Raw genomic sequence first — 8,559 nt, 5'->3', positions numbered from 1 at the left:
TGTTTCCCTTTTCCCACTGGGGCATCATACGGCTTGCCACGATTTTGATGTTGCTTGCCCCTGCGGTCACTGACAATCTTGTAATGAGCATTATTGTCTTCTTCAAATATCCTGCAGCTATCAACCAATTCAGTAAAAATGCGTATCTTTTGATACCCAACAGCCTTCTTAATTTCAGAGCGCAGTCCATTTTCAAACTTGATGCACTTTGAAAATTCAGCACCAACACCAGTGTAATGAGGATAAAATTTGGACAGCTCCACAAATTTCGCAGCATAATCAGTGACAGACATGTTTCCTTGCTTCAGCTCAAGGAACTCAATTTCCTTCTTACCACGGACATCTTCCGGATAATACTTCCTCATGAATTCCCTGCGGAATACATCCCAAGTAATGACTTCACCTGCCACGGTCAACCTCTCGTGAGTCTCTAGCCACCAGTCATCAGCTTCGACTGCTAGCATGTGAGTACCATACCGAACCTTCTGAGCTGGAGTGCAATCCATAACACGGAAGATTCTCTCAATCTCTTTCAACCATCCCAAGGCTGCATCTGGATCATGCTTCCCTTTAAACACCGGCGGATTCTCTCTCTGAAAAGTTGCCAAGCTACGTGATCCAGCATCACCACCAGCATTTGGCAAGTTCTGCACAGCTTGTGCCATCGCTTGCATTGCGGCAGCCATTGCAGCGTCATTCCTTCCAGCCATTTCAACTTATCACTACAACACAACTTAAAAGTTAGACTAGTAACAATTACACAATTGTTAGACAGTAACGACACGACAACTGGCCGGACAGACCGACCTGCTCTGATACCACTAATGTAACACCCTTCTAAAATACCCCAAATATTTAATTAAAATAACACATATCAATCAGAGTAAATATGCAATCAAGGGTGTCACACAACATTTCACACCATAATAACTGTCATGCTCTTTATTTAATCAAAACAACATTTTTGCATAATTCGCAGCGGATAGAATCAACCAACCATTCAAAACATATAACATGTTACAGGTAAAAAGGTTCAACAACCAACAATAAACTAATTAAACATCCCGTCCCGATGTTACATCTATCAGAGCACGACCCACTAAGTAGACGACACTAGACTCCAGGCACTAGCTCCTACTCAATCACTGCTCGTTACCTGAAAATAGTTGTAAGGGTGAGTTCCTCAATCGATATAATAAGCATTATAAATCATCATGTAATGCTAAGTAAATTTACACGTTAATCACCCTAATCATATCATGCATTCAGTAACGGCACATCAACTCAATAACAACGAAAAAGGCAACTCAATAACAACATAAAATGCAACTCAATAACAACATAAAATGCAACTCAATGAGACTCGACTCGTCATGCATGTGGTACCAATCGGAGTAAAACTCCCAACTTAAAATCATTGCCATTTTATTGGGCATCAAGGCATAAGCCTTCAACTTTCAACTTAAAATTTGCCAATCCAGGCCAACGTGGTGTGAGCAAAGCTCCGACTTAATGCATATGAATGTACATGGCATACACGACTTTAAACTGTCGACAACATAATAATAATAGCAATACAACAGTGTTTTCAACAACATCAACTTATAATCAACTTTGGCTCACCAAGCCTACAACTCAGTATTTTCAACAACTTTAACACAACTTATCAACATATTTGTATCGACACTTCATAACATAACTCCAACAAAATTACTCATCACAATTAACTATAATAGGCCAATCACCAATTAGGCTCACAACATTAAAATATCAATTTTTCAAATTTCCAACAGTGTTAACCGGTTAACGCCCTGGGTTAACCGGTTAACGCAGGACAAAACACACTTTCTGGCAAAACGCAACAGTGTTAACCGGTTAACGCCCTGGGTTAACCGGTTAACGCAGGCAAAACAGCACATTTTCACAAAATATAACAGTGTTAACCGGTTAACGCCCTGGGTTAACCGGTTAACGCAGACAAAACAGCAGTTCCTGCGCTAACACAAGGCAGAATGCAGAGTTCTCCGCATTTTCCGCCGTTGGAGGACTTCCGGACCTCCGATTCCAATTCCGTAAAAAGCTCTACGTTCGAAAAATCACAACACACTCGAATACAAATTCAATTACAGCTTTAACACACTTAGCCAACATAATTTCTCAGCATTCAACAATCCCAATTAGGGTCAAATCAACGGTTTATCACTACCCATGACATGTTAATCTATAATACCCATTAAACGACGATAAACCCCCCTTACCTGAGATAATCCGTCAATCTCTAAGCTTCGAGCTTTTCCGTTCTTCAACCTTTGCTCTCTAGCTCTTCCTCTTTGCCCTTTCTCCACTTTCCACTTTTCAGCCGCTTCTCTGTTTCACGTGAAAACTCTTTACCAATACTGAAAACCCTTTTCTCTTATTCCAACTTATATATTTTCCACTAATTATTATTCCAAATAATAATAATAATAATAATCCAATAATTCAATTTATTTAATTAAATTAATAAATATATTATTAACTTAATTTAAATAATTCTCTTATTTTATTCGGGGTGTTACACCTACCCTCCAAATTTGAGCTCGATCCTACGATTAACGAATCGGGGATCGTCGATTTAGTGAGACTGGTTGCAGAAAAATGGGAGTAGGTTTCTCTCTTTTGAATCCTTATTTTCTCTCTATTTCTCTCAACTCTAAATTAATCATCTCCACTTAAATAATTGAGGAAAATTGGATAATCATATTTGGGACTTTCTCCACATAGGAAGGAAGCTCAAACCCAACAAATCTCCCTCTCACAACTATGTGGAGGAAATCATCAAACCAACGATATCACAACAAGCTTCAAATTTCCCTATTGGTAATGCATTAGTCATCCTATAAGAACCATTATCATCTGTATGAACTTTAGCTAACTTCAACAACTTAGAATCTAAAACATCATGTAACCAATGATATCTGACATCAATGTATTTGGACCTATTATGTAAATTCAGATTCTTATCAAGATGAATAGTGTCTTAACTATCAACAAATAACACATATTTATCTTGAACAAAACCAAGCTCCTGCAAAAATTTCATCAACTATAGTAACCTTTTGCATGCTTTGGTAATTTTATTGAACTCAACCTCTGTAGTAGACAATGCTACACATTTTTGCAATTTGGACTGTTAAGCCACAACTCCCCCTGCAAATTTAATCATGTAGTCTGAAGTGGACTTTATGGAATCAATATCTCCAGCCATATCAGAGTTAGAGTACCCCACTAGAGTAGGCTTATCTCCTCCAAAACAAAGCCTCACATATGTAGTACCACATAGATATCTTAAAATCCATGTTACAACATTCTAATGCTCTCTACTTGGATTTGACAAAAATCTATTGACTGTACCAACACCATGTGCTATATCAGGTCTTATACACACCATTGCACACATTAAACTACCCACAACAGACGTATAAGGAACAAGTTTCATATCAATCACTCCATCTTCACTTGAAAGACTTTGATTAGAACTCAACTTGAAATGAGTAGCAAGAGAAGTGCTTATCGCCTTGTAACTTTCCATTTTAAATTTTTTCAACACTCTTTCTATATAATATTTTCTGACATCTAAAGTTTCTTATCTTTTTTATAACGCGTGATTCTAATGCCAAGAATCTGTTTAGCTGCTCCCATGTCTTTCATGGAAAATGACACTCCCAATTGCTTCTTTAACCCGTTAATGTTAGAAATGATTTTCCCTACAATAAGCATATCATCAATATATAACAACAGGATAATGAAGTCATCGTTAGAAAATTTTCTAACAAAGACGCAATGATCTGAAGTAGTCTTTGGGCATCCTTGATCACACATAGAAAACTCAAACTTCTTGTACCACTGCCTTGGAACTTGCTTCAACCCATATAAACTCTTTATCAATCTACACACATGATCTTATTTGCCTTTAACTTGGAAACCATCGGTTTGTTTCATGTAGATCTATTCCTTCAAACCACCATGAAGGAAAGTCATTTTCATATTCATTTGATCAACCTCTAAATCAAGAGTAGCAACCAAACTCAATGCAGTTCTAATTGATGACATCTTTACAACAAGTGAAAAAATATAGTTAAAATCAACACCCTTTCTATGTGGAAACCTTTCATCAGTAATTTGATTTTATATCTTAGAGACTTAGAGTTGCTCTCATGTTCAACTCTATAAATTCACTTGTTTTTCAAAGCCCATTTGCGTGTAGGCAGCTTCACTAAATCATAAGTATGATTATCATGCAATGATTTCTTCTCATCATGCATTGCTTCCAACCACTTTTGATTTTCATCACTTTTAATGGCCTCTTGAAAACACTTAGGTTCACCCTCATCAGTCAAGGTCACATACTCATCAGAATTATACCTTGTAGAAGGTTGTTTATGCCTGTTAGACCTCATAAGTTAAACTTGAGATGATTATGAAGCTTCACCAATATTCTCATCCCGTGACGTATCGCTCTCCCCTCCACCTTCACTAGTTGGAATATTTACCTCATTTCCAAGTTGTTGATTATCAACATAATCATATGACTCACCATTCTGATCATCACCACCAATAACATCTAATTATGACTAGGTAACCGAACCGGTTCAATATTAGATAAATTGATATCTTTCTTGGGTGTAGCCTTATCTACCTTATCAATGTATTAAATAGTTTGGTCTTCCATAAACACCACATCGCGACTTCGAATAAGCTTCTTCCCTACAGGATCACACAACCTGTAACTAAACTCATGTTGCACATAACCGATGAAGATGCATTGTTTTGACTTTGCATCCAACTTGGATCTTTCATCTTATGGAATATGCACAAAAGCCTTACAGCCAAAGACTCTCAAACGGTCATACTTGAAATTCTTTCCAAACCATGTTTTGTTTGTAAATTCACTTTTCAAAGTAACAATAAGAGTGAGATTAAGAACATGCATTACCGTGTAAAGTGCCCCGCTACAATAATGGTTAGGCAACTTAGCTTCAAAGAGCATACACCTTACTCTCTCAATTGGTGTTTGATTCATCCTCTCAGCCAAACCATTCAATTGAGGAGTTTTAGGAGAAGTATTTTCATGTGCAATACCATGCTGCTTGCAATAGGAATCAAATGGTTAACAATACTATCTAGAATTGTCTGAACAAACACATTTCAACTTCTCGCTTGTCTGCCTCTCAACCAAAGCATGAAATTCTTTGAACTTTTCCAACACTTTATCTTCTGTCTTCAAGGAATAAACCCATAATTTCCTGGAGTAGTCATCAATAAAGGTAACAAAATAAAGTTCACCACTAAAGAATTTTACCTTTAATGGACCATAAATATCATAATGTACCAATTAAAGCAACTTTGACTTCCTTGAGGGAGGATGTATCTTGAAAGATACTCTAGTCGATTTACCAACCATGCAATGAGAATATTTATTCAAATCTTCATTCTTTAATACATGAAGAACATCCTTTTTAGCCAAAACATGCAACACCTTTCCACTAATATGACTAAGTCTTCGGTGCCACAAAGATGCTTCCATGTCGATAGCATTCACACTATGCGTAGCAACCAAAGTTTCTGTCCAATACAGTTTAGAAATCATTTCACCTCTAGCCACAACCAAGTTACATTTGTTGAGTTTCCACTTTCCAGAACCAAAGTGATTGTCATAACCACAACAATCAAGCATATGCACAAAGATCAAATTAAAGTGGACATCTAGAGCATGTTTGACACCTCTAAGTAACAATTGCATTCCCATGTTGGTTTGCAAGCAAACATCACCAACACAAATTACCTTAGATACACCACCATTACCCATCTTCAACACTCCAAAATCACCAGAAGTATAAGATGTAAAGAAATCCTTCCTTGGTGTAACATGCAATGTAGAACCTCGGTCAACTATCCACATGTTATCGTCTTATACAAGATTAACAGACTCATGATCACGAAGAATAACAAGATCATCATTAGTAGCAGTAGTAACACGATTATCATCATGATCTTTATGGTCTCTTTGTTTAGACTTGCCCTTCTTGCCTTTGTTATCTATTTTTCACTGATAGAAATACTTCTGTACGTGTCATGTTTTGTGACAATAATGACACTCCAGATTCTTGTATCATGACTTAGAATTGCTTTTGTTAATGTCTCTACCACCCTCCAGTTCCTTTTTTATGACTTCTCCCCCATATTTTCATTGACAAGTACCTCATATTGAGATGAAGAACCACGTGCCTTCCTTCTCTTGAAACACCAATCCCTTTAATTTTAGAACCCCAGATCTCTGAGTGCATTATTAGATAAAGATTTCTTTTGACCATTACTGACTCTTTTGTTGCAGTTTTTCCTCTGCACCACCAACCAGTCACCATGAACTACATTTATTTCTCCATATTCCATTGTTATAATTTCGACGCTATTTCTGCTCACTTCCTGATGCAGTTTCCTTAGTCTTTGCTCATGGACAACATCGTTTTCCGCAGACCTCTTGATTGCGTTACAATAGGAACGGTTGATTGCGTCATATTATATGGTGTGTTTTTTTTGGAATCACGAGTGTGATGTTCATAACAACCACAACTAGAGCAAATAATGTGAAGACTTTCACACTGCACGGTGTACAAATGCCCATTAACATTGACCTTTTATGACAATCGGCAAGTTCAAATCAATCTCCATGTAAATTCTCACAAATCTTCCTATTTCTACATCCAAGGTGTTAGTATCTACCTTAACAAGAGTACCCACAATAGATGTCAAACCAGGAAGGACAATTTCATCATAATACAATAAGATAAGTCCTAGAAATCAAATCCAAACCAGAGTCTTCTTCACCTTTGCGAGAGGAGATGCAAAGTCTGGAGTCCATTGAGCCACTGCCAAATAATGGTCAAACAACATCCACAGGCCTTTTGACACAATTTCTCCCTATCTACGAGCAGTTCACACTTGACCATAAAGAAACCACTGTCGACGTCCATGATCTCAAAACCTTCATTAAGTTTCCACGTATTTTTCAACTTATACTTCATCAAATGATAGCCCACATTATTTCAAAAGAGTTTGATGACGAGCGTTTCCTTCCAAGGATCGCATAGTTCATGAAAAAGTTTCTCATTTATCTTGACCGTTGACAACAATCAATTTTCTCATTCAAGAGAAACTTTCATAAATCTGATTTCAATCAGGTCCATTATATCCTTCACATTAATAGCTCTTTGGTCTTTAGTGAGATTAGAACCACACCCTACTTAGATGCATCTTCATTCGGTGGCTTGACCAATGGTGGCGTTGTGAAATTGCAAATATAAAGAACTCCTTCAAAAACTTTTCTACAAAAGTGTTACTATTAACGTGGCTTATACACTTATTTGTTCTGCTAATTGAAAAAATATTTTTAAAATCAATTATATCAACTTTTGTTTAATAGATTTTTTATTTGAACCAATTTTTAAAATTGATTTACGTCAAAATCAATTATTTTAAAATTCATTTTTTTTACTTAAAATTAGGCAGTTATTTTTAAATTATTTAATATGAACCTAATTTAATCAAATATATGATATATTTAATTTTTTTATTGTTATTTCAGCTAAATAATTTTAAAAAAAAGTCTTGTTTTCAAACAAAAATATGGCATCGCCTTGACTAGACCATAGAATATGTCAATCTGTCAAACTTATTTTCATCCCTAGGACAAAGGGATAACGGAGATGGAGTTTACAATAACAAAATAAAAGGGAAAATATCATTTTGATAACAGAACATCTTCTAGAAAAACACTTTTTTTATTTATAGAAAAGGTATGGAGGTGTAGTGCACATAGTAATATCTTATTAAGATGTTGAATAAGCCCAATAATAAAATCCAAAAGTAATCTGTTTTTACCTTTTCGGCTTAACTCCAGAAGCTTCTCCCATCCTCTAATTAGGGTTTCGCTCTCTATAAATACAAATCGGCTCGTACGGGTAATTACCAAGTTAACTGTGTTTTCCAGTTAGATTTAGGGTGTGATTGTTAAATTAGAATTAGGGTGTATGATATTTCTCTTGTTCATTATCAATTTAGTTTCAGGTTGTTGTATTTGAAAATTGGAATTTGGTTCAGAGATGGATGTGATGATTATTTCCCCAGATGATCGAATCTGAACATACTGTGCGACTTTTTTTCTCTTTTGAGAAACCAAGCCAAATAATCTGATCCATCTCTTCTTCCAATTGGATTATTATTATTTAGTTTCAACCGATTTGGAATTTGAAATGTTTGAATAGTGTTATTATGCTTCTCTATCTGGTCGGTGTGGATTTATTTGGTTCCCATTTGACTCGTTCCCTTGAAGCAATATCAATTTGTGTTTCTCTTTCGATTCTTTCTTGTAACCTTTTTTTTTTTAGGGTTATGGAACAGTGTTTGAGCAACTACATGTCATTTTTTTCATTAAAAATTATAAGTAGCGCTGTTTCATATCTGATTTTGTGGTAGAATTTAACGAGGGATGATTATTGCTTAGGTTCAGAAAATAATTTA

General features: G+C 35.9%; 1 non-coding gene across 1 annotated transcript; it reads left to right on the top strand.

Annotated features, from left to right (window-relative positions):
* Positions 1 to 8,141: 8,141 nt before the first annotated feature.
* On the top strand, positions 8,142 to 8,237 carry LOC127124731 (small nucleolar RNA Z103). The gene has a single exon (XR_007804193.1). It is a non-coding gene; the product is annotated as a small nucleolar RNA Z103 (small nucleolar RNA).
* The last annotated feature ends 322 nt before the right edge of the window (positions 8,238 to 8,559 follow it).

The sequence above is a fragment of the Lathyrus oleraceus genome, chromosome 2 (assembly GCF_024323335.1).
Source record: "Lathyrus oleraceus cultivar Zhongwan6 chromosome 2, CAAS_Psat_ZW6_1.0, whole genome shotgun sequence".
NCBI lineage: Eukaryota > Viridiplantae > Streptophyta > Magnoliopsida > Fabales > Fabaceae > Lathyrus > Lathyrus oleraceus.
This window is presented reverse-complemented; position numbering and strand designations above follow the sequence as displayed.